Source organism: Kogia breviceps, chromosome 8 (genome assembly GCF_026419965.1).
Source record: "Kogia breviceps isolate mKogBre1 chromosome 8, mKogBre1 haplotype 1, whole genome shotgun sequence".
Classification (NCBI taxonomy): domain Eukaryota; kingdom Metazoa; phylum Chordata; class Mammalia; order Artiodactyla; family Physeteridae; genus Kogia; species Kogia breviceps.
This window is the reverse complement of record NC_081317.1, coordinates 111268909-111295333: the sequence shown is the minus strand read 5'-3', so window position 1 is coordinate 111295333 and position 26425 is coordinate 111268909. Positions and strand designations below refer to the sequence as shown.

The 26425-nt window shown below is 49.6% G+C and overlaps 1 protein-coding gene across 2 annotated transcripts in view; it reads right to left on the bottom strand.

Moving 5' to 3' along the window:
• GATA4 (GATA binding protein 4) overlaps positions 1–23833 on the bottom strand; it is an 81134-nt gene extending 57301 nt beyond the window's left edge. The window contains exon 1 of one of the 2 annotated variants that reach the window (XM_067040013.1): positions 23744–23833. The gene's annotated coding sequence lies outside the window, so the exon portion shown is untranslated. Of the gene's footprint in view, positions 1–8380; positions 8425–23743 lie in introns of those variants that run through there. The other variant, XM_067040014.1, reaches the window with a different exon arrangement.
• Positions 23834–26425: the final 2592 nt, after the last annotated feature.

Below are 26425 nucleotides of genomic sequence, written 5' to 3'. Positions count from 1 at the left end.
CAGCGACGGTCTCCCCGGGCGGGGTTCTCCGTTGTTCCTGGCGGGACCCGAGCGGGCTTGCTTTAAGCCGAGCTCAACCCCGGGGCCACAGTCTCAGTGTGGCTGGTGCGGCCGCCGGGCACCCTGCGGAAATCAGCCTCGGCGGCCGCCAGCCCTAAAAACCAACGACGCCTAAAAGAACAGCAGGCCCCCAAAGCCTTCTAATCGGGAGCAAGAAACACACAGAGAGACAGGACCGGGGAGGGCCCTGGAAAAGTCACCCCTCGTCCTGTGTAACGAATTCCTCCGAGATGTAGACGCGTCTCTGCGAGCTTGTACCTAAGGGCTCCGGGACAGACAGGCAAAGGGACCCGCGCTGAACGTTTGCCGGCGCCTGTCCCCACGCGGCCCTCCAATTCCCCCGCCGGGCCTGGCGCCGCCGGCACGATTCCTTCTCCCTCTGCGACAGTCGGTCCTCACTCGCGGGGCCTGCACTGCCCCCAGCGTCACCCCACACCCCCACCCCGCGGGTGGAGCACGGAGGATCCGGGTGCGGAGCAGGGCCGTCGCCCGCGGACGGAAAAATGGAGAACGAATTAAGCTGCGAGGCTCGTAGACCTTCTTTCCCTCCCGAGCCCCTGTGCCTTGGCAGCGGGAATTCTTGGGGAGGGGGGCTAGAGACCCCCACCACCTTCCCCCCGCCCCGGGCCCCCCAGGAAGCGCTCATCAGCCTCCTGCCGGTGGACGTGAGGAGGGAAGTCAGCCACGCTTCTTAATTCTGTCTTGCTTGTAAAAATACTACTCGGTGCTGCAAGGCGAAGCCATGCTCTGTCTCGGAGACCGCAAACGCTTCCTGCTGCTTCCGGCCCCCGAGGACTAGAGTTTCTGGCACACCCTACCATATTTCCAGATTACAGAACACTTTCAAATTCCTTTTTTTTTTTTTTCGAGGAAACAACAACATCGCCGCGCTAGAGGGAGGGAGAGATGTTCCCATCCTCATACAAACGGGAACTAGGAGACCCAGAGAGGTTAAGACACTTGTTGGAGGTGGCAAAGCCGGGGCGTTCTGCAATACGTCTCGAATCTAGACTTCTAAGTCTTAGTTCTTTCATCCATTCTACTTCTATCGAATTTCTATAACGAAACGCTTTTTAAAGCCCTCGTTTTGCTTTACAAATATTTTTAAATTTCATTTAATGAGGACGTGTGGCATTTAAACATTAAAATCAAGTTTAAATAAAACAGGTCGTGTCTCATAATCTGAGAGCCCGTGGGAAGGGAAAGAAAAGGAGTCTCCACGTTTTCACCAAGTTCGGGAAGGATGCCAAAAGCTTTTTGAATGGGGAGGGCACTCCTTAGGCCCCGGGCCGGCAGAGGCGAGAACTGAAACCCAGTCCAGGCGCCCGCAAGTCCGGGCTCTGCCGCCAGCGGGTCGCCGAGCACCGGGCGCCCTGCGGCCAGGCTGGCGCCCTATCGTTCGCCCCTCTACCCTCACCCAGCCTGACTCCCTCTCCCCCACCAAATCCGAGGACTTCGGATGGGGGTGGGGGAACAGCAGCAAGCGGGAGCTTCCGGCACCCACTGCCTGGGCTGCACCGAGACCCTCTCTAGGCCTGCAGAATCTCTGAGCTGTCCGGAGGGGCCCTACTCTTGGGGACCGAAGCTGTCACCTCCAGGATCTCTCTTGGTGACGTGGGCCCCATTCTTTCTCTTGTGGGTTCTCCCTCCCTCCTACCCTGTTAGGGACTTTTGAAGCTGCAGCACTGGCTGCACCCAGTACAGCGCAAGAGCACGGTAAATGTTCTTGGAATACATAAAATGTGACTTTGCTTAATTCCTAGGCCTTCTGTTCCCCGGAGTTACAAATTCATTTATCTATGGTTGCTTATACACACCCCTTCCTCCCCCCCCACACCCCAGAATGTAGGCTCTATGAGGGCAGCAGCGGGGGCTGGCACATAGTAGATGTAATTGAATGATTACAATTACAAAAGGAGTTCTAATAGCATCTCTCAGGGTTGCTGGGAGTTGGAGAAACAACACTCCCTTCAAAGGGGAATGCATCCCCTGGCACACAGTAGGTGCTTCGAGTCACCACCATTTCTCAGAGTAGGACCCTGAGGCCCAGGCCAGACACGGAGAGAGAGGCCCAGTCTGAGTCGCTGCAGAGTGTTTATCTGCACCGCCGGCTACAAATCTCTCACCCAAATCTAGGCTGCCTCTAAGGAAACCGGGAGTCCCAGGACTCTGGGGTCTGCAGGAAGAAGGGATTTCCAGGCGCACAGTCAGGATTTTGGAGGTCGAGTTCAGCTAGGGACCTGGTTAGGCGCTTAGGCTGCGACAATTGGACAGGGAGGCTGCCGGTTCCCTAGGACAGAGGCCGACAAGAGACGCCAGGTGTACCATCTCCCGGTGCGGACGGCCCAAACCCGTACCTTTTGGAAAGCTGGAGGGACGCTGTCCGACAGCAGGACCGAGAAAAAAAAGTGAGGGAGGGATGGAGAGAGGCAGAAACAAGAGAAAGCAGAAAAAAAGGGGGAGAGACAGAAGTAGGCAGGCAGAAAGGACAAGAGAAAAGACTGGCTTGAGAACCCAGAGGGACAGGGTTTGTTCATTCATCAATTAACTCATTCATCCAGTCATTCATCCTATTTTTCCTGAGCACCTACTCAGTGCCAGAGACTGTCCAAGGCACTGGGATTCAGCATAGAAAAAAACAGAGATAAATTCTGCCTGGGGAGCTTACATTCTGTAGGACGAAGACGGAGAATGAATAAGTCAGTATAGACTTTAGGTGGTGTGAAGTGCTATGGAAAAAAACAGAGCAGGGAAAGGACAGGCGGAGAGCAGAGAGGAACAGAGACCAGGGAAAGGGTGGGGTGGGGGGCGTCGGAGAGGGAAACACAGACCCAGAGAAAGAAGAAGAGATAGGAGTCAAGAGACCGGGCGACAGAAATAGAGATCGAGACCCCCAGGGAGAGGGGAGGCCAGCGAGAGAACTGGGAAGGAAAGGCCTGGGCCGGATGGAGGCGAGGGGACCAGACGGGGCGAGGTCAATCCTGAAGCGCGCCCCGCTCCCGGGAGGGCTGCGGTGTTGACGGGGACCCAGCGGCTGGAGCGCTGCCAGTCCAAGACCCCGGCGCTCACGTCGGGACTTGTGGAGCCACCGGAGACGCGGTGTTCCTAGCGCCAGCTTGGGCCGGTTTCCGCACAGGCCGCCCCCGGCACCCTTCCCCGGGCCACCGAGCCCCAAATGACCCGGAGCTGGGGAAGACGCCCAGGCAGGCGCCGCGACCTGGCGGCGGAGCGGGAGACAGGAAAGTGTCAAGGAAGCGCGAAGCCCAAGTGCGAAAACAGCATCTCCTCCCTCGCCTCCACCCGCCAGCCCTGGAAGCAGAGCCCGCCCGGGGCATCTCCCAAAGCCTCGGCTGCGGGGCTGAGGGCTCTAGGCCCTGCGGTCCTGCACGTGGGGGAGGACCCTCTCCCCACAGGCCCGGGCTTCCCTGTAATGGACAGTAAGGTCGCTTACAGGCCACCACCGCTCAGTGGTAGCAGGTGCCCGAAGAGAGTGGGCTTCCTTCTCTCACACACCCCTGGGCGCACGGAGGTACTTATTACTTATTTGGAAACGATTGGTTTCTTGCAACAGCAGAAGAAGATGGGAGGCAAGGAGCTTCCAACAGCTTCACCTACCTATTTCTGTCAAACGGCCATTTGCTGTATTTTGACCTGAGTGAAGAAAAAGACTGCAGTATCCCTGACATTCCATTTCTCTTCGCTAGTTTCAACTTTCCCGTACATGCTCCTGTATCTGCGTGTTTGACTGAAAGACGAGGGTGTTCTGCCTTTAAAGTCCGCTTTCTTCCACAGCCCCAGGCCCTCTTTAGCAGAGGTGCTAATCCACCGCAAATTGCCAAAGGGCGAGGGACTAAAGGGAGAAAAACCGAGAGGCAAGAGTCTGAGTAAAATGGAATAATCAGCACCTAGATGGGGAAGAGCTGGCAGGGTTCCACTCTCGGAGGGGTAGAGCTGACCCCAGGAGTCTCAGCTCCCTACGCCCCGCCGCCCGTTCTCCCTCTCCCATCTCATACCACCTCTCACTGGGGCTGGAACCTTTCCCCTGTGAGGGGAAGAATCCTTGCGCCCCCAACCCAGGAAGTCTCTGGAGATGTCCCATTCCCAGATCCCACACCCTGCTTGGGGATGGGGTATGGGTGGGGTGGAGGGCTCGGAGCAGATAGAATAAGACACAGCCTTATCTGTCAAGAGTGCTCAATTTCATAATCACTAGGTGAGAAATTGGTCTCTATTCCACTGCAAAAGCCCTGGCTTCTCATTTTCTCTCCCCGCCTCTTCCTCCCCGCCCCCTCCCCACCTCTACATATGATTGTCAGAGACCGTGACATCCCCATCCCTAACTCTCTGAACATAGCTGCTCAGCATATGAATTATTTGCTATTTGCCTCAGGATAAGAAAAGCTAAATGTAAGTTGGGTTTTGATCTATAAAAGAGGATTGCTGGTATCTTCACACTTACAGTTTTTACTCCTAATAGCCCCAAACTGGAAGCCACACAAATGATCCTCAACTGGGAAATGGATAAACAAATGGAGGGAAGGCCATGCAAGGGAATACTACTCAGGAACAAAAAAGAATGAACTACAAATACACTCAGCGACATGAGTGAATGTCAAGTGCACTAGGGCTGCATGAAAGAGGTTGGACTCAAAAAGACTAAATGAACCCATTTATATGACATTTTCCCAAAGGCGAAACCATAGGGATAGAAAACAGAGGTTGCCAGGGGCAGGGATTTGGGGGAGAGGTGACTGCAGAGGGGGAGGAGGAAATTTGGGGGGGGGTTGGAGCTAGCCTGTATCTTTTCTTTTTTTTTTTGGCAAATGTTCATAGCAGCTGTATTTGTAAAATCCCAAACTGAAAACCCAAATACCCTCCAGCAAATGAATAGACAAACTGTGGCATCCATGCCATGGAATACCATTCAGAGATACATACAACATCTTGGATGAATCTCCAGGGCATTATGCTTAGTGAAAAAAGCCAGTTCCCAAAGGTTATAAGTTGTATTATTATTCCACATATATAACATTTTTGAAATGCAATACATTGTAATTACTTGTCTTTTTCAGTTTGATTCTCCTTCTCAGGCTCTTTGACAAAACCATCTTTATAAATCAATAGTTCAAATGATTTTGGCAGTTTCCATCATAAGGACCGTGTCACATTTGGTTATCAAATCCATCTTGCTGTGATCTACACCCAATACAATTATATCATAGATTTTCAAGGGGCAGAGAGAATTCTAAACACCAGCCATAACTATATCCAACATACAGATGAAAAAACTGAGGTTCAGAGAGGGTAGATGTTTTGCCCAAGATTACACAGCGAGCTCCTAGTATCAGGACCACAGAAATATCCTCACTCTCAGCAAAAACTCTCCTCTGCTTCACTCCAACACTTCTACTTGGATGCAGTGCCACTGTTTTCACGGTTTTCCTCCTATTGCCAAAGGCACTTCCTTACCTTGTGAAGAAGCCTCTGCTGCTGTCAATCAGGAGCCTTGCTGGAGATGCCAAGTGAAAAAATATGGAACTAGTCTATATCTTTATGGTGGTGGTGGTTATACCATTTGTGTGTTTGGCAAACTGCATAGAACTGTACACTAAAAAGGGTGAATTTACTGTATGTAAATTTCACCTCAATAAATCAGACTTTTAAAAAAGCAAGGGGTTAAGAGTATTTCTGGGACAGGAGAAGATTCTTCAGCCCCTATTCTCTCTCTCTCTCTCCACACACACACACTCCTATCTCCAGTCTTTAGTGCAACTTCACATCCCCGGTACATGATTCACTCCCCCCTAAAATACTTCAGAAAAGTGATTTCTATATAAAAGAAAGCCTTGCATCTCTTCTAAAAGGATCCAGTGTCCAAGGTTGGTCCTCCCTATCGCAGGGAGGGTGACTTCCCAGGGAGGGTGACTGTGGTCTCATCCTGAGAATCCTGGAACCAGGTAGCAGAAGCTCAGAAATTGCTAAGTCACTCTCAGCCACACTGTTGCTCCCCCAGGCAACCAGCTGGCAGCAGATGGAGAGCCGGGTGACCCAGCCGTCCAGAAGCCAGTCAGTCAGAGGAGACTGGGTTTTGTCCAGCTGGTCCCATGAGGCAAGAATAAGCCAAGGCCTGGCCTTGGGAGAATGAGCTTGCCCCTGAGAGTAGAACTATACTTCCTTTATACTTCCATTTGGTGAAACATGGCCTTTCCTGCACATGATCATATTCAGCCGCGCAACAGTTCTGCAGGATAAGTTGTTTGGACTGATTCTTACATCAATTTTCATTACACTCAGCTGCAGTTCGTGACCTGCACGCGGAAGGGCTACCATGCAGATAGATCGTAACCGGAAAAAAAAGTGTGTTTTATGCCAGATAAAACTACACTTTGTACCTGTATTTACAGAAGTCATGGTCTAGTACACATCGCAAGCGAGCCCAAAGCCACTGACTACCAGGGCCATAGGATGACTCTGCTACCTTTCCTGCTCAATAAAAGTGCTGTGTGTGTGTGTGTGTGTGTGTCTGTGTGTTCATTTCTACCCCTTCCAAGAGTTGTCGATAATATCATTGTTTTTAACTCTCGTCAAACCATTGTGGTCATGGAGGAAAAATGAATGTTACTGTTAACAGACACCCATTGGTCTTTGGCTTTAATCTCATCCTGTTCACTTGAATGAAAAAACCAACTGCACTAACAAACACAAAACACCACCATCAACGAAAACAGAACAAAACCCCACAAAATACTGTTTCCTGTTAGAAATAAAGCAAACAGATTGGCTTTGTCTATTTCCCTATTACTCTCCCCCCCATCCTTCCAAAGCTTGCTAATGAAGCACTGGAAAAACCAAAAGGTGGGAAGGGAAGGGAAGAAGTAAAAAGCATGCAGGAAGCCACAACTAGGAGAGCTTGTGGCAGGTGGTGTTCTGGGAAAAAAAGAGGGAACTCTGGGGGCCAGAGGTAAATCAAGGGCCAGTCTCTCACGAAATGAGACTAAACACCATGATCTGAGAGTTCTTTCAGCCTCGATGTCCTCTGAACCTTAATCATTTGGATTCCCTTACAAGTATTGCAATTCACCGTAGCAAACACGTATTGAATTCTTGCTGTGGGCCAGGCACCATGCAAACTTTGGAGATCTGGGGATGCACATAAGTCACTACCTCCAAACTGGTTCAGACCAGTGAGAAAAAGAGCCTTGCAAAGGCAACGGGAGAAAGTGCCGCAACAGATAAGTTAGAAGAGAAACCATGGGCTGGGGGGAGGGAAGAGTACATGGGAAGAGGAAGTAAATGAACTCAAGGAACTATATTGTTTTTATATGTAGCTGTTCCACCCCCCCATACTTTTGCCTCATTTACTCTTCCCTTTCTAGACCTCAGCGTGCGCGCGCACACGCGTGTACACACACGCAGGCGGCGACCTGGCTTGACTGTTAGGCACACCGAGAACCTACAACACGCACGACTTCGTCCATTTCGCACATCTGATGCCAAACACGCATATGCGTCGTTGGTTCTACCCAGTGCCCATGTGGCCGGCGCGTGGACTGGGAATCGGGGGGGGGGGGTGTCAGGAGACCTGGCCTCTCGTTTGCATCGCCACCAGGTTGCGTGCGTGACCTCAGGCATGCCCAGTCCCCACTCTGTCTCAGTTTCCTCATCTGTGAAATGTGCGGATTGTGCTAGATCATTTCTAAGCTCCCTTGCGGCTCTTTAACAACAAATGAACACGTTCTTAAAAGACACCGGGATTAAGAGGTGGAATAAAGTCAGATATTTGTCGATGGATAGAAAACGCTGCCTCCGAGTCGCGCGGGTCTGTTTTCGGGCGTACGTGGGGTCCGCCCGGCTCCCTGGTGACCGCGGGCCTCCCCCGGGTCCCGCTCACACGAGGGGCCGTCGGCTCCCGTGGCGCGCGCCCGTCCCCCGCGAGGGGTGCCCTGCGCCTCTGGCCGCGCGGGCCGGGTGATGGATGGCAGCGGAGCCGGCGGCCTGTCAGGCCTTATTGATGAGGTGCGCGCCGACGGCCGCCGCGTAACCCGAGGCGGCGGGCGGCGAGCGCCGGGCGGCGGGCGGACGCAGACTCGGCGGCGCTCGGGGTCAGCCCTCGGCCGGCCGCCCCCGCCCGCCGGCGCGCCCCGACCCGGCTCCGCGGAGGGGGAGGCGGGCGCGGAAGGGCCTCCCCGCCGCCGGCCCGGCTTCCCGCCCCCGCTCGCCCGCGCCGGTTCCCCGGGGGCCGCGGCCGCAGCCTCCCGGGTGGAGCCCCCGCGCGGAGCCCCCGCGCTCGCTCGGCCCGCGCGCGGACCTCCGCTCTTACCGGCGGCCGCGGTCCGTGGCGGCGCCCGAGCTCCTCGCCCGCCCTCCGGCCGCGCGCCCGGGAGAGGAGCGCCTGCTCAGGCCGAGGGGCGGCGCCCCGCGAGGCGGGACTCCGCCGCCGCCGGGAGTGTCTCGTGCAACACAGCTTAGCAGGCGAATAGCCAGTTTCCCGGGCATCACTCACGCCCGCGTGAGGGGAGCAAAATCAGGACCCCGGCGAACATTCCATCTGGGTTCGTTCGAAGTTTTAGATCGTGATAGAAAACAAGACAGGTAGATGAATAAAAGTCAATGCACCCACATGTAAAGACGGTAAGGTTCTAGCGTGGAATTTCCCCCCCCATCCATTTTTGTACACTTCTGAGGTTTCAACTTCGCTTTTATACTAGCGAAAACACTTCACTTGCTCGGCTTGAAAGGGTAGGATCCAGCTTAGTTCATGCCCAACCTCCCGCTCACTTTCTCCCGGTTCCACGCTCCTCCATCTTGCCTTTGCCCCGTTTTAGAAGAGCAGCTACCTGAGCGCCAGACAGACTGCAGAACTAGGGCAGGTGGCCCTACCCCTCTGCCTTTTAATGAAAGCCCCCCCGGGGCCACCTTCTCTATGGGTGACACTCGTGGGGATCGTGAACGTAGTACCTGCAAAGCACTTTCGCTTAGTGAGAATTAAAGAAGTCAGTCAGCCCTGGAGACAACTTAACACGAAGTGCTAAAGGGCTCCGATTTTTCCTTTCTCCATTCTCCCCACCCCCGCCCACCAGTCTGAGTCAAGGGCTAGCGCTGACGGGTAAAGGGCCCTCATTCTTAGATGTGACCTAAGAACTGGGAAACAGGTAGTCTTTGCTCTGGGGCACAGGACGGAGAGCCGAGGGAGGGATCCCAGGTAGGTGTGGCCCAAGAGACTCCCTGCAGAAAGCAGCTCAGGCCAGGGGGTCGGGATCTAGGGAGCAGGTTAGCTGGTGGAAGCTCATTGATCTGGAGTTGGGAAGTCTTGGGTTCTAATTCTGAATCCGCCACCAGGTGAGTGGCAGGACCACAGGCAAATTGCTTAACGTCTCTCTGCGCTTTAGTTTCCTGTCTGTAAGTGGCAGAGGCTGGGTGCTTTCCTACATCTGTGACATTAAATCTCCCCAGGTGGGTATCTCCAAACCGTGCCGTTCTGTTCCTCAAAAGGTTCTATAACAAGGGGCTCACTGCTGGTCCCACACAGTGGAAGGGTGGGAACACCAGACCTCTAAGTTTGAACTCGGTCTTAGCCACAGATAATGAGCATGTTCAGTGAGAAACACAAAATGTGAGCCCCATCTGCATGTCTATGATAAAAGGCTTGGACTGCAGATAAAACTTCAGTCCATTCACTAGGCAAACGTTTACTGAGTAACAGCTACCACTGGGCACTTACTATATGCAGGCACAGTGCCAAGTACATTGCATGGATTGACTATTTCATTTATCTACACAATCACTCTATTCCCCCATTTTACAGATGAAGAAACTGAGGCACAGCGCTATTAAGTAACTTGCTTAGCTTAATATGTGGCAGAGCCAAGATTTACAGGCAAGTAGTTTGATTCCAGAACCCCAATACTGCCACTATGAGCAAAGCATTGGTACTATGAGGGATTGAAAAGGGAAAGAGTAAGGACTTTTTTCTCACATGTCCTCCTTTCAATTAAAACACATTTTTAAAAAAGACTTCAGGGCTTCCCTGGTGGCGCAGTGGTTGAGAGTCCGCCTGCCGATGCGGGGGACACGGGTTCGTGCACCGGTCCGGGAAGATCCCACGTGCCGCGGAGCGACTGGGCCCGTGAGCCATGGCCGCTGGGCCTGCGCGTCCGGAGCCTGTGCTCCGCAATGGGAGAGGCCACAACAGTGAGAGGCCCGCATACCGCAAAAAAAAAAAAAAAAGACTTCAATTCCTGGAATCAGTCCCTTCCCCTCCCCCCCATCTTTTCCACAGGCTTTAACACATTGTATTTCATTTTAATCGCTCCACGCGTCCGCCTGTCTCCATAACCCTTTCTTCCAAATTTCAGTCTTCTCAAGGGCAAAAATCTTATTTGATAGCTTTGTATTTTCCATAGTTTCTAACATGTAGTAGATGTTTCTAAAAGCTTGTTGAATTGAGTTCAGAAAATTGGACTTTCCAGCTTGTCTTTACACAGTGTAAATCTCTGTCCTTTATGGCTGAAGATGTAGAACCAGGGATGTGGTGGAAACACATGCGCCATGGTCCCTTCCACTGTGCAAACATGGAGCAGCTCATGTGCAAAAGGTGCCACGTGATGCCTCACCAGCACCTCAGCCTGAGGGCCCCTGTTGGGGCTGTGACTGTGGGCCCAGGTACCTTTGGCCTCTTTTGGACACTGACACTGATATGGAGAGCTGGCGTTGCAAGGGGGCTTGGGATTCTGGTCCAAGCCACTCATTTCATAGATGAGGTGATTAGGACCCAGAAAGGGCTACAGGCTTATCCAGAGTCACACAGCCATTTAATGGCAGAGCCAGTAACAAGTGCCTTGAGACCTGGTCATACCCCATTTTTTCATTTCAATATGCTGCCTTAGGAACTGATAGCTCCCCTCTATAAATCTGAATCCCAAGGCTAAGCTTTCCTCACCCTGGTGCAACCACCAGGGTGAGAGGATTAGCGATAAGGCACACTGAGATCTGGGGTAGCCAGAGTACGAGGTGAGTGCTGCCACCTCCATCTTTGCAGGAAGGTGGAAATGGTGATCAGAGCTCAGCCCCAATGGGGGTGGGTGGGGGAAAGAGGCTGCAGTAAAGGGTCTCAGTGAGTCATAGACATTTAAAAGTCGTCATTTCATGCCCCTCCTAGACGGAGGACAAACCACGCCAAAAGGGGCATTTGGTACATAATACATTTCTGGACAATAGCTTTCAACTATACTCATAAATATTCCAGCCTTCAAAATAAAAAAAAATAAGGCAGCAAAGTTGTGGACGGGGTTGGGGGGGAGGCATAGGGACAGGGTTCTGGACTTGGTCCTTGTCATGACCCTCATTGTTTCACGGGGTGATCCTACGTCCCAGTTTACGCCCAATGTCCTGCGAAATTATTCGTAGTACACAATTCACTCATAATTTCACATACATTTAATGGTCACCCCTCATCACTTGGACTCTCTAAGCTTTGGTTTCCCCATCTACAAATTAAACGGTTTTGAGTTAATATCTTGGAAAATGCTTCCATTTTATGAAGGTGGGGCTACAAGAGGAGCCTCACAGCATCTTTTGTCTGGGCAGCTGAGAGCAAAGTCACTTTGGATTTGTGACTGCCCTGGTATTGACATTGACCTTTGGGCCTCAGGTGCACTACTGGGGAGCAGGGATTGATTTTTTTTAAAATAATAAAATAAACCAGTCCTTCTGAATAACAACCTGAGAATTCACGAGCGCTCACCTCCCAAATACGCAAATCAACTGTTAATTTTATTCATTTTCAACATATGTTACAAATATTCTAACTGCCGTTCCCACCCTAGCAGATTCCCTCCCATCTCTTCACCAGTTTGTTTGTACTTAACATGTAGCTGAGTGGAGGAAACGAGGTTTTTGGATTGGGTTCTTAATTGGGGCAGTCAGTTCACTGTCTTTTTTTTTTTTTTTTTTTTTTCTGCCTGTGACGGTTCCCAGCCCTATTCTCATGATAAAGAAATGTTGTTGGGGGACAAGGTCGTGGCAAGGACACCCTCTCTGTGTGCTCCTTGTTGTGGCTACCCCAGCCGTCAGGCAGTCTCCCTTTCCTCCTATTCCCACCCACACATCCCTTTATACCCGCTGACTCCGAGGTTCAAGTGTGTGTGTGTGTGTGTGTGTGTGTGTGTGCGCGCGCGCGCGCGCTCACTCGTGCTTTATTTTGTCACTTCATTAAGCTTAAACGGTCCTTGATGGTTGGAGTAGTATTTAATCATTCTCCATACTTCCCACTGTGCCCTGCATACAGTAGGTGCTCAATACACACTCAAAAGAATGAATTAATGATTGAATGCCTCTGGAGGCCAAATATGGAGCTCTGTATAATAAAAGTGCCTATTTGTGAAATACACAAATTTCTTTCTTTCTTTCTTTCTTTTTCTTTTTCTTTCTTTCTTTCTTTCTTTCTTTCTTTCTTTCTTTCTTTCTTTCTTTCTTTCTTTCTTTCTTTCTTTCTTTTTTCTTCTTTCCTTCCTTCCTTCTTTCCTTCCTTCCTTTCTCCCTCTCTCTCTTCCTTCCTTCCTTCCTTCCTCTCTCTCTCTCTCTCTTTCTTTCTTTCTTTCACATTTCAGGAGACCTGGGGTCCCAGTTGCATTGTAAATGTATGGCTTTGCAAACTACTTTATTTTCACTGTTTTGATCTCACATGTGCGGAGGCTCTCAAACTGCTATTTGCTTCACTTTATAACTCGCACCTTGGAGAGGCTGGATGATAAATGAGAGATGAATAATTCCTTATTGCTACTTATCCGCTGAATCTATAAACTAGTGTCAGCATTTACTCAGTTGGGTTTAAAGCTGTGCCTGGTATACTTATTAACCTGCTTAAAATAAGCCATAAAAATGGGCTTGGTATACAATTGTTTTACCTAATTTTTAAAAATGACATTGGTCATATCCCACTAACTCATGGGGTGACCTTTGGCAAATCACTTAACCTCCCCGGGCCTCACCTGTAAAATGAAAGGGGTGTGTGTGTGTGTGTGTGTGAAATCAGCTTTAAGAGCCTTGCAGCTCTGTCATTCCTTGATGTCAAGATTTGCAGATGAGTGAATTAAGGGATGCTGATAATATCTACTAGAGCGATTACAAATCAGTTCATATAGACCATCTCGGGAATCCTCAGCATATTCCTGGAGGGTGGGGAAGGTAGCACTTACTAGGTAGAGTAGGGCATTGTGAGTTTTATTTTGTTACTTATTAGTCGTGTGACCTTTGGCAAAGCAACATCTCTGAGTCTCAGTTTCCTCATCTATAAAACGGGCATAATACTCTAATAATATCCACACTGATCACCCCAAAGAACAATCAAACGTGAGGATCAAATGTGATATGTATGTGAAAGGACTCTGATAGATGCAATTCCTTGTCCGCAACTTATGGACAAGGCCATCGATCAAGGTACTGTTTGTTTAATCAGTTCATTGTAGGGTCAAGGGAAGGATAGTTTGATCTCTCTTTCTATTTTGATGACATGTGGAAATTATTTTAATATTATAGAAAGGTTGAGCACTTAGGATACTTCCCTGGGGTCAATGTGTGTTCAAGAAAACCCCGTGCCTGATGAGGCATTTCTGAGAGTGCTAAATGGCACAGTGATAAGAAAATCAACCAATATCTACTGGCCCACAGACCGAGGAACTCCTTAGGTAGTAGAAAATAAAGCATTCTGTGAAGGCTTTGGAAATATGCACCCTTCCCAGCTCTGGTTGTCCTAACTTCTCATACCCCTTGCTTCAGGATGTATCCTGGTCAGATGCAGGGTACATATGGTTGGCTCAAGGCTTTGGGTTTGTTCCTTTCAGAGACAAGTACAGAGAAATCAGTTGTTGCTGAGGATTTTTGTTGTAGAGAATTCAGTCAGCAAAGATGTCTAGAATGTGCTCCTGTGAGATTATTCTTGAAAGCATTACCTACTGGGCTTCCCTGGTGGCCCAGTGGTTGAGAGTCCGCCTGCCAATGCAGGGGACGCGGGTTCGTGCCCCGGTCCGGGAAGATCCCACGTGCCGCGGAGTGGCTGGGCCCGTGAGCCATAGCGCCTGTGCTCCGCGACGGGAGAGGCCACAACGGTGAGAGGCCCACGTACCGAAAAACAACAACAACAACAACAACAACAAAACATTACCTACCACCATGCCTGTACAGTGCAGGGGGCTGGCAAATGTGGCGTGAAGATAAATATGGTGCCTGACTGGGCCCTGCTTGCCTCGTAGATGGAGAAGGGCAGATAGAAACTCACTCCAGTCTACAAAAAAACTAAACTTTTGTGGTTCTACCAAAATTCTATTCATATTCCTTTATTACCAACCAACCAACCAACCAACTATCCAAAGGCTGACCTCAGAGTTAAAAAAAAGTATAGAGCTTAGAGAGAGAGGATAGGAGTTGTATTTTAAGTTGATATCCCCTACTGTACTCAGACTACAATTTTTTTTATTTGCTCAATGTTTATATGATAATTAACATCAAGGAAGTTGACCTTCAACTCAATGCTACTTTTATCTTCTGTTGCCCGAATGTGTTACATTAAATTAAAAATCTCAGTACAAGATTTTTTGAAGGCTCCCTAATTTTATGGTGGGATTTTGTTTCTATTTCTTTGTGTTGCCACCCTCCCCTCAACCTCATCACACACTCCACATATGAACTGGAAGGAAGGCAGCCTTCATCTTTATAAACTGCTACTTATTCCTCTGCAAATAAAAACTATTTCAGTTTTGAAAACAGCACCTGACATTCACTAATACTTGTAACTTATATGGTCCTCAGTCGCATTCTCAGTGGTTAACTTTCTTGCTTTCACAAAGGTCTTCCCTTCTGAACACTCTCTCCAGCTTTTTGGCCAACACTAAAGGTGCTTCCCCTGACCAAGTTCCCCTCGTCTTCTGCTGGGTTCTGAATAATCAGCTTTTATTTGCAGCTGGACCAGAGCACCTGGCCTTACATTCCACCACATCCTTCTGCCAGCAAAGGGAGTTTTGAGAGGAGGAAAAATTTACAAGAACTTAGACTATTGTTTTCAATTTCAGCAACACTCAAGGTTGCAAGTGAAATTCTGAGGCAATCTGGATGACTGTGAAAACATTTTCTAAAGGGGGAGGGAGAACCCCATTGGGAAAAAATCACTCCCACCAAATGTAAATGTCTCTAGATTCCAGGACTGTTTTTGGAGTTTGAGTCCATTGAGTTCTGGGGACTTTAAAGCTGAATTCTCTAAAATGAATGTTTGTCATAAGCACCATAGTCATGAAATCTTAAGAAGCAAGACATGTCTTGGGTCTGATCAATCATCCTCACCCCTCTCAAAATTTTTTTTTTCTAATTTCAAAGAAACAGGAGCTCATTGTAGTTCATTTGGAAAATACAGGTGAGTATAACAAGGAAAACACAATCCGTCCTTAACCACATCACCCAGAAAGAATCATGGAGAACATCAGTGTTTTCTGTCTGTCTGTCTGTCTGTCTTCCTCCCCACCCCACCCAGCCAGTTTCACACAGTATTTCATAATCTACTTTTTATTTTAAAAAACATATTATGAGATATTCCCATGTCATTAAATATTTTAAGGAAAACAGTTTGATGGCTACATTATGGATTTTGCAGTTTATGTAAGTAAACTCTTATGTTCAGAGTTTATGTTATTTTCTATTTTTCCTTAAAATAAATAAATGTTTGAAGTGCCCTTGTCAAATCCACATAAATTTTGGTAAGTAAAGCATCCTGTAAACCCCTGGTTATTTCCTTGGGGTAAATTGCTATTACTGGAAAAAGTGGGTCAAAAAAATATGAACACTTGTAGGTAGTGTTTTGGATACATATTGCCAAATTGCCTTCCAGAAAGGTTGCATCCAAAATTCCCACCAGCAACACTCAATTTTGAGTGAGATAATTTTAAAACATATTTATGAATTTTGGGGTAAATTTACACCTCTTGTTAGACAAATTTAACTACTGCCGTGTTTTGAAGCTACAGGTTAAGAACAAAACAAACAAAGCCAAACAAACCCATGAGGGACATTGATGCCCCGCTAATGAATTACACTCTGGAGATTATTTTAGGGACTGGGAGAGGTCTTGTCTGCCCTCTAAGGTTTGTGAAGATTTCAAAATACAAGAAACCAAAGCAGAAAAATGTTCAGTAATTTGCCCAAGATAACATAGCCAGTAAGTAGTGGACATGGGACTCAAATCACATTATTCTAACACTACAGTCTAAACTCTCACATTCACCCAGGGACAATGTGCCCTTAGTATCTCATCAGAACTAAAGTTTCCAGAACGTTCTTTGTGATGAGGTCATTATCCAGAAGTTGCCTTTTGTAGCTTTAAAGTCTTTAAACAGCAAATGAGAATAATCTCAGATTGTAGAGGGGGAATTTTATCTTTGAATAAGGTGACATCCTCCACTATTGAGAAGCACATTCACACAACTCATTTCGAGAATATGCCAGGAATAGAAGTGGAATAACTTGGTCACCACTGGCATAACTGGGTCCAGGTCACCCAGCTTGTAGGTGGTTGTGTTGAGACAAGACTCCAGGCTCTGGAGATTCTTTGGCTACTGCCTGTACTCTGGCAGCACATAATCCCTACGGACAGGTGAGGCAGGCCAGCTTGACTAAGGCCAATGGCATCCTAACGTTTCTTTGGGGATTAGTATCCTGTACCTGGAGACTCCACTCCCGGGGGAAGTCTGAAGGGAAGGTGGCCCAGCCCGGTTAGCGGGACCCCTGGGGGGTCACAGTGGCACGAGGGGCTTAGAAACCTGAGTTTAGGTGTGGGCAAGAGGAGACCGACTTCTTCTAGGGAAAGACTTTGCAGTCCACGGAGCTTCGTTCAAGCCCACGCGGGCCTCGTGGCGGCCTTCTGGGGCGGGGACTCCTGCATTGAATTGAAGGCTGGACCAGATAACCTCTGAGGCCCTTCTAACTCCCAACGTCTCTGATTTGTATGTCTTGGGGGAAAGAAGTGAGCAGTCACGGGGCTGGAATAGTTGATTTAGGGCTCCGCCCACGTCGCCAGCGCGGTCCTCACGTTGGGCAAATAATTTAACATGTCAGTACAAGGCACAATGCCTGGCGGAGGAAAGCTTTGTAAATGTTTGCCGAATGAATGAACGAAAGAATGGGTGGACGGATTTAAGTCTCCCAAGTCCCAGGGAATACTGGTGAAAATTGGAATCTTACAGAGCCCCTTGACTGGCGTGGAGTTTGAAAAAGACATTGTAAAGTATCTACTGAAATTCTCAAAAGAAAATGTGATATTCCAAACCCAAAGGGATCCTAATTCGTCCTTACGCTGACAGTGGGTAGAATTATAGTTACCGGCGACGTAAGCATACCACGTAGGGGCGTCTTGTCAGTCTACACGAACTCAAGATTCACTAATTCCCCCGCCACTCGCCCCTCCCCCCCGCCCCCCCCGCCCCCCCCCGCCCCCCCCCGCCGCCTCCAATGGGCCAGCTCAGCGCCTCCTAGGCCCGGGTGGGGCACGCCAGCCCCCGTCCCTCCCTCCTCCCCCGCCCCGGATAAATGCCGAGGTCTAATGGATTGTTCATGCTGCTGTCCAGATTAGATAGCGAGCCCCTCTGTTATCGCGGCTGGAGCAAACCCGAGCGGCCACCAAGCTGAGAGTTTTCGAAGGCAGCCCCGCGCCAAGCCTGGGGAAAGTACAAGGCCCGGGAGAGCTGACAAATTCTAGGGCCCTCAGGCGGTTTCCTCCCAGAGCCTCCTCGCAAGACTTGCCCTGAACCCTTAATGCTGCCCCTATTCCCATAGTATTTAAGGAAGCAGGTATCCGATGTGGTCGGTAGCTACTATCTGCTGAATTCTAGGGAGTAGTTCAACGACTCGTAGATTCTGCTTGTCAACTTTCCAGAAGCTAGGAACACTTTGAACAACCCTCCCCCCACCCCGTTAATACCAGAGAGATGCTTTTGCACAAACAGGGACTATTACATGCGACCAGTACGGTACTGCTGTTCCTAATTTTTGCTGTTCTTGAATCATCGCAGAGGAAGCATAGCTAACTTTCTGACCTCCGTTCTGAATTTCCCATGGTCAAGTTTTTAATCTGTTAATGATCTTGTTTCTTTAGAGTTTCTGTTTTAAAGTTTCTTAAAGAAATAAACCTTGAGGGACTTCCCTGGCAGTCCAGTGCTTCAGACTGCCTTCGCATGCAAGAGGCATGGGTTCGATCCCTGGTCAGGGAACTAAGATCCCACATGCCGCGAGGTGTGGCCCAAAACTTAAAAAACAAACAAAAAAACAAAACACCTTGACACTTCTCCCCCCCTCCACCATGAGCTACTTTTTTTGGGTCTCCAGTTATTTTCTGAAAAAGAAAAGGATATACTATCTATCAGCACTATTATAGGAAACAAAATTTTCACGTAGGCTCTAACAGCAAATTCTACAGAAAACAAATAATAGATGCTCAAAATTATGACTTATCTACAAGGAGAGACTAATTGTTCTACCATTATTATGCTAGAACTACTCTGATATAACAAAAAGCAAACAAAATCTTAGCTGATTAACAACTGAAAGTTATCTATTTATACCATATCAATTTCCTGCTAAATCTTTGGAGTTAGTGGAAAGCCATAATAAATGGTGTGGCGGGACAAATCATCTGGCTCAGTATTAAATGTTTCCACAACATTAAACAACAACACTGCATCATGATTTTGAGAGAATCAAGCTTGTTAGACATCCACCTTGAAGCTGGAAAATAATTTTGTAGGGCGCTACTTCTTTAGAGGTGGAGATTTGAGAAATTCCTTAAGGACAAGCAAAACCGCTACCGTGCAGTTTAACATTCAGAAATTAAAATACCTCGCCAACAGGAAGGCTTCTGATTCATCCAATAAGACATCATCAGGTAACTTCTGCGTGCAAACTGGACACGCGAATTAGTAAAAACGAATTTATTATAAGGGGGTAAGGGTCTTGGGTTGGGATGAGAAAATATCAAGCCAGACACAGAGGAAAATTTAAAGGCAGAGCCTGTGTAAGTTAAGAAGACAATACTAAACGAATAAAGAAAATCCCTAAGAACGACGAGTGGGGTGGATGACGGAGAAACTACATCTCTCAATATCTTTAAAAAAGCAGCAGCCATTCCAACCCCCGCCCAGCGTTGACCCTCGCTAACGCTGCACCGGCGCCTGGACCCCGGCCCCCCGGTGCGGGCATCTGCGGGGGGCATTGCAGGCGCTGTCCCCGGGTTTAGCGGCGTGACGTATGGGAAGGATCTGCGGGGAGTTTTTCCAAGACCAGGAGGAGGCTTGCTGGGGAATTGTCGAGTTTGGGGCGCGGGCCGAGAAGGGAATAAAAAACTGCCCCTGAACCTCAGCGTGCCCAGGCCCAGGAACCCGTTGATCCCCGCATAAGCCCCAACTCCAGAAGCTGCGCAAAATCTCTACCTCCAGCCCCCGCGCGGGGCCGTGCCTGAAAGGCTCTTTGAGCCGAGGCCGAGGGAGACTCCCTGAACCCGGTGTCCGTGGCCACTACGCCAGCGAGCCCCGGGGGCCTGCCATTCATGCGCCCCCCCACCCCCCGCAAACCCGGTCCAAGAAATGACTGATCCAGTGCCTTTGGGCTTGGAGTCTGCGGAGGTTCGCTGCGACCCTCGACTCTGGGGAATGGGGGGGTTGTCTCCGCACGGGGATGTTGAGATGCAGAGCAGCCTAACTGGGGGATGGAGTGTGTGTTTGCGTGTCTGTGTGTGTGTGAAGAATAACCGTTTTGATGAAACTCCTACTGTGATCTGTGATTCTTGGCCAGTGTAGGGACTTCACGGGGCGCTGGCGACCGGAAGGACACCGGGAGACGGGGTTTCGCTACAAGGCTCGCTGCCCCGACTGTGGAGGCAGAGGTCTCGGGGCGAGCGGGTCCAGGGGCCGCTAGTGCCCTGCACACGGAGAGGGGCCCGCAGGCGGCGGGCAAAGCCAGCCCCCCTTCTCTTGCCCGGCAATCCCCCCCCGACCCCCGCCATCAGTGCGTCCTGCGTCCAGCATCCCGCCGCCTCTGAGCTCCGTAAACGGGTCTCCCGTGCCGAGGGCAACCCGGGCAGCGTTCTGATCAGCGCCAGGCCCAGGCCCGAGGTCACACCCGGGCCCGGAGCGCGTCCGGACCCCAGCGCCTGCGCTCTGGGCTTTCTCGCCCACCAAGCCTGCTCTCAGGACATTCGCTTGCGCGGGGATCCCGGGGCCTGAGACCCAACCCTGGAGACCGCGGGAGCGACACCCGTCCGGGGTGGCCTGGCCTACAGGGCGCCACAACAGTTGAAATGCGTTCAAAGCAAACCAGCGTCGGCCCCGCCAGGAACAGGACTACGAGGGAGCTCCGCGGCCTTGTGGGCCGAGCGCAGGAGAGTGGAAAGAGCTCGAGGGCGCTGGTGTACACTTGCAGAGGCCCGCCGGTTCTAGGGCGCGGTGTCAGCGGGGACCCTGCCCTGCGAGCCTCCAGGGGAGCCCCCTCCGCCACCGCCACCTCGTCCCCTACCCGCACTCGGGCTTCGCACTAGACGGCTCGGCCGGAGGGGCCCGGTCCGGGAGGTGAGCAGCCCCGAAGCGCTTTTCCGGGCTTCCATCCGCCTGTTTTTCGCAGAGCTGCGTACTTCTCACCCGGGCTCTCTCCGGGGAAGATCTTCTCGGATGAGGACGAGTCATTCAGCAGCCGGTTCGAGCCCCTTTGCGGGGGACCCTGGCGATGTGCTGTAACTTTGGGCGGAATATCTTCCTGCAGGCTCTTTTCTCGCCATGCGAACGGGGGGAGAAACAAGAACTCTATGTAAAAGGAATCTGTAAACGTTTGAGGCGCCATATACAAAAGGGATGAAAATGGATGACTAATGATTAATACAGTCATCCTTTTCCTAATTTTTCTTATTTTGGGACAATTCTCTGGCTCTTTGAGGGTTCCCAGAAGTGTTTTTGAGTGTTCTCATGATTTGGGAGTCTCCATCTCACCCCTCCTCCGTTCCTTAATTTTTTTTCCCCCCAGACTTTTCGTTCCCTTCTTCACACTCTCGGCGGAGTTAGGTCTGTTCGTCCAGGACCCGGGACACTTCCAGGGTCGCCGTCACCGCCGCGGGGACCCCACTCAGTCCGCCCGCCCTACTCCCTCCTGCGGGCTGCGCGCCCGGCACCGCGGCCCAGGCTCGGCCCCGAGCGCCCCCACGCCGGCGCCCGGACTGGGACCTCCTCGGTCCTCGGCTCCTGTTCATTCCGCCCACAGCTTCGAGATTGCTCTCTTCCCCTCCCGCCCCTGTCCTTTCCGACCCTCCGCCGGAGCCTGACGCCGCCTGGTTTATTGACCTTAGATCGGCTTCGGGACTTTATCAGACCCAGCGGGGGCGTCCCGCGGCGCAGGCCCCCCTCTCCCAGTGGCGCGGCGGGAGCCCCTGTTAAGCTTTTCTAGAAACCTCTCCTTCCTTTCCCATGCCCAACTCTAATCGGAGAACCGAGAGAAAGATCTCCCGAATTCGCGTGGTCCTGGAGAGAGCCGAGACAGAGCCCTCAGAGCCACGCACATTCCCCGTGTCGCCCCTTTATCTCGATAGTTCAGGTGAAAGTGCCTGCCCCCCCCCCCCAATTATTCGGATAATTGTCTCGAATCTCCACTTGGTGCTGTGTTTAGACAGTTGGAGATTGATCGCTTGAATTGCTTCAGTCTCTGCGTTGCCCCTGCCCTAAACCGTCTCTGGACTTACACATGCCGAACTAGAATTTTCCGTCCCACAAATCACTTGGCAAATATAACAAGGCATTAGAAAGTCATTTGAAATGGATATTTTATTGGGTTTGAGAAATAGAACAGGGGTAAAGAGCAACTTAACATTTCCTCAGTACCAAGCACACAAAGCTAAGATTTCCCCCCTCCCTGCCAAGCGAATTCACAAATGCAGTCACTTGCAGAGACAAATCCTTTAGAAGAAACAGGAAATGTCTATTTTGCTAAACATGAACTCTAATGAATTCTGTTAAAAAAAAAAAAGGTTCGTAAAATGGGACTTTTAAATATCCTTTTACGCTAGGCTGATTTAATCAAATAAGACTAACAGAAACAAACGAACAAAATCCAGCACATTACTACTATTAATAAAAAAGCCGAATCAATTTTGTGATGGGATTCTAGTAGCCTTTCACAGTAAGGGTTTTCCTCAATTCAGAGGGGTGCTTCCCTGATTTTGCCCTGCTAAAGCTCTCAAATTCCCTTAATTTTGGAGAACACACAGAAGAATGGGAATATCAGCCCTGGGGGGAAATGAGGAGAGTTAAGGGAACCAGAGTTGGGCAGGGGAAAGATAAGGAAGGCAGATCAGGGTGAGTTTTGAGACAGCTTTTGAATCACCCCGCTGGAAGCCGGCGTGAGGGAAACATAGCAGGAGGAACACGTTTCCATTCTCTGCTTTGCAGAGTTAATATTTGTAGTAACTCTTCAGACACCAAGAGACGTTGCGCTAAATCCTTCCCAATTCCAGATGAGCGCTTGTTTAGCCCTCCTAAGGCTACAGAGTTAAAATACCCCATTGTGTGTTTTCAAGCTTTGGGCAAGTGGACAAAGCTCAGATAGATAACCTGCGTGGTTTCAAACTCTCCCAGAGCCTTCGTTTTTAAGCAATGGTTGGCCATTCTCTACCCGTGTGCTTTCAAAGCTGCCCCTCTGTCTTTACCACTGTATCTCCTTTTCTTTCCGATTTAGCCCTTTTCTCAGCTACAAATACGATGCAAAGCTCATTCTCCCAAACAATGGGTTTATAGGTAGCAGAGGTAATTTCGATTTGTTTGCAAAAAGCATATGCAACCAAGCTCTTGAAAGCGCAAAGTGGGCTCGGGAAGAGAAATGCAATCATTGAGGTACACCTGTTAAGACCCACCTTCATCCCCTTCCTTCCCATCACATGTCTGGCTCCAGAATTAAGGAAAAATTAAGGCTGACACCAAGCCTGACTGACCCTTGACCTGTGACTAGGTGAAGAAAATGATCAGATCCTGAAGGCCACGAGGCCTATGTACTAACTCGCCAGTGAAACCAACAAAACAAGCCAGTGAGGTTTTCTGCCCTGAAAGCCTCCCAGGCAGGTCTGACCTGGGTCAGGAAGGGTTCTCCTAAACTTTCTATCCAGTTCTCAAGACAGAGCATCCACAGCAGGGACCCCAGGGGAAAGCCAGGCGATCTGGGAGGGTTGGAGGAAGCAAAGCCAAGAGGACCCGGGGGCACCTGGTCAGATCGTTTGATTTTTCGTGTGGCGTGTATTTATTTGTTTTTTTCTTGAGAGACCGCCCATCCCCATCAATTTCTGATCGTTCAAGTGGGAAGCCGAACCAGAAAATGGCGAAACTAAAATGACACCCAATTGTAAGAAAGAGAAACCAAGAAAATAAACCAGAGAGCGAGAGTGGGAAAGCAAGCCTTGGCTCTGTGGCTTGGCCTGCAAAGAATCTCATCCTTCCTGTCCTCAAGGCCTGAGAACCTCTGCACACCCTCAGTCCACACTGGCTGGTCCTCTCCCTGCCCTCCTTCCCCCACCGACCTTCTATCCTCCAGCCCCCCTGCTCCTGGCCCTCCCTGCTCCCTCGGTGCATCTCCCTCTCTGCCCTGATGAAGGCGTCACCACGGGGGCCAGGAGGGGACTCACCCACGGTGGGAGCGGTGTCCCTGCGGCTCCTCACGGTGTCCCTCAGTCCCGGGGACTCCAGGCTGTTCTCAGCGTGTGGGAGGGAGTCGTAGTGAGCTGTCTCCCGGCTCCCTCGGAGCTCCCAGCTTTCCCCTCGGAATTAGATAACAGGAAAAATAGATAAGGGAAGTGGTTCATTAATTCAGCAAGCCTTTTTTTCTTTTTTGGTACGTGTACAAGTAGAAGGAAACCCTGCTAGGGATTGAAGTCCTGGTTGGACATTAAAAAAAAAAGTCAATGTTCACAAGGTTCCAGAGATGCTTCTGAAAGGTCACTAGGAAGGACCAGAGATCAACAGGAAAGAAACCGAAGGAATCACTGTTCTTGGGGAGAAATGCTGATTCAGAGTGCGGCTTCTCCAGCCCAAGTCCCTCTCAGGCTCTAGTCCTTCCCTTCTGAGCAGGGAGGGCTGCTTTGTGGTCTTTGCTTGGGTCATGCAGTCATCCTCCGTGGGCAGGAATAATAATGACAGCAGTACTATTCTTCCTAGCATGGCAATAAAAAATAACAGATTTTCAAAGCCCCTGCTCGGATAGCATTTCCTGGGCTCCTCAGGACAGGAACAGTTGGGCAGATTACATAATAAGAGATAATTGAGGCAGCTGAGCTCAGAGAGGTAAGGAGCATGGCTGTGGTCCAGTCACACAGCAAGGAAGGGGATGGAGCCCACACTGGATTCAGATCAATTGATTCCTAATCCAGTAATAAAGAAATCAATGGATTCTTAGCATTGGAAGAGAACACAGAATTTCAACCTCCTGCCCAAAGCAGGAATTCCCTGAGATGTGATTATCTGCACTCGATTTGAATACTCCTGGTGACGGGGAGTTCATCCCTTTACACTGCAGGGATGTACAGTGCTACTGGCTACCACGTTTCCCTGCCCCACAAATGACCCAGGATTGCAGGGCTCTGCCAGGCGCACAGAAAGAAACGGGGAGCAGCAGCTGTGGTGCGATGTGAGGGACCAGGTGGACCAGATCTCTCTTGACAGGCCTGCTGTGTAATTCTCTTGGGTCACGTCTGGCATCATTTAGGGTAAGTCTCACCTGAGGAGTCAGTATCTCCCAAAGGCAGTTCTTAATAATGGTAAGAATAAGCACAATGGCTTTATATTTTTACATATGTCCCTCTTCCCAGTCTCCAGGATTCTTACAACAATCTCTGCAAGGAAAGGAGAGAACATAAAAGTTATTACTGATTTCCAAATGTAGACTAGGAACCTGAAACAGAAAAGGTAAATGAATTGCCAGAAGTCAAAGAACAAATGTTTGGTGGAAAAGGAACTAGAGAGATGAAGGCCTGGGAAAAATAGGGAAAGCATAAGGGAAAATGAATATTTTTCCCTTCCAAGAATTTTTAGTTATGAATATTTTTGGAAGTGATAAATAAGGTGTCTATTATTGTTATCTGTCTTTACACTCTTCTCCTGCCAAATAACTTGTAGAAACTATGCCACAGGAAGATTTTAGTGTACAACTCCCTGTGGTGTCAGATCATTAAAATTCCTCAAGTGTGGGCTGAGCAGGGCACGCCGGAGCTGCAGAAGCAGAACCATGCCTGCTTTCTTCAGGGCGGGTCTCTTATTTACCAGAGGACCGTTCCCATGTAGACTCCCTTCATGTAGTTTAAAAAATTATTATGGTAATTCAAAAAGACACATGCACCCCAGTGTTCTTTGCAGCACTATTTACAATAGCCAGGACATGGAAGCAACCTAAATGCCCATCGACAGACGAATGGATAAAGAAGATGTGGCACTTATATACAACAGAATATTACTCAGCCATAAAAAGGAACAAAATTGAGTTATTTGTAGTGAGGTGGATGGACCTAGAGTCTGTCACACAAGAGTGAAGCAAGTCAGAAAGAGAAAAACAAATACCGTATGCTAACACATATACATGGAATCCAAAAAAAAAAAAAAGTTCTGATGAACCTAGGGGCAGAACAGGAATAAAGATGCAGACATAGAGAATGGACTTGAGGACACGGGGAGGGGAAGGGGAAGCTGGGACGAAGTGAGAGAGTGGCATGGACATATAGACACCACCAAATGTAAAACCGATAGCTAGTGGGAAGCAGCCGCATAGCACAGGGAGATCAGCTCGGTGCTTTGTGACCACCTAGAGGGGTGGGATAGGGAGGGTGGGAGGGAGGGAGACGCAAGAGGGAGGAGATATGGGGATATATGTATATGTATAGCTGATTCACTTTGTTATACAACAGAAACTAACACAACATTGTAAAGCAATTATACTTGAATAAAGATGTTAAAAATTATTATGGTAATAAATATATATATATAAAACATTAAATTTACCATCTTAACCATTTTTAAGTTCAGTTCAGTGACACTAAGTGTATTCAGGTTGCTGTACAACCGTCACCACCATCCACCTCCAGAACTCTTTCACCTTCCCAACCTAAACTCGGTCCCCATTAGATAACAACTCCCCACCCCCTCCTCCCCGCAGCCCCTGGCACCCGCCATTCTACTTCCTGTCTCTATGAATTTGACTACTCTGGGTACCACACGTAAGTGGAATCAGACAGTGCTTGTCCTTTTGTGTCTGGCTTATTTCACTCAGCACAATGTCTTCATGGTTCATCCATGTTGTAGCCTGTGTCCGAATTTCCTTC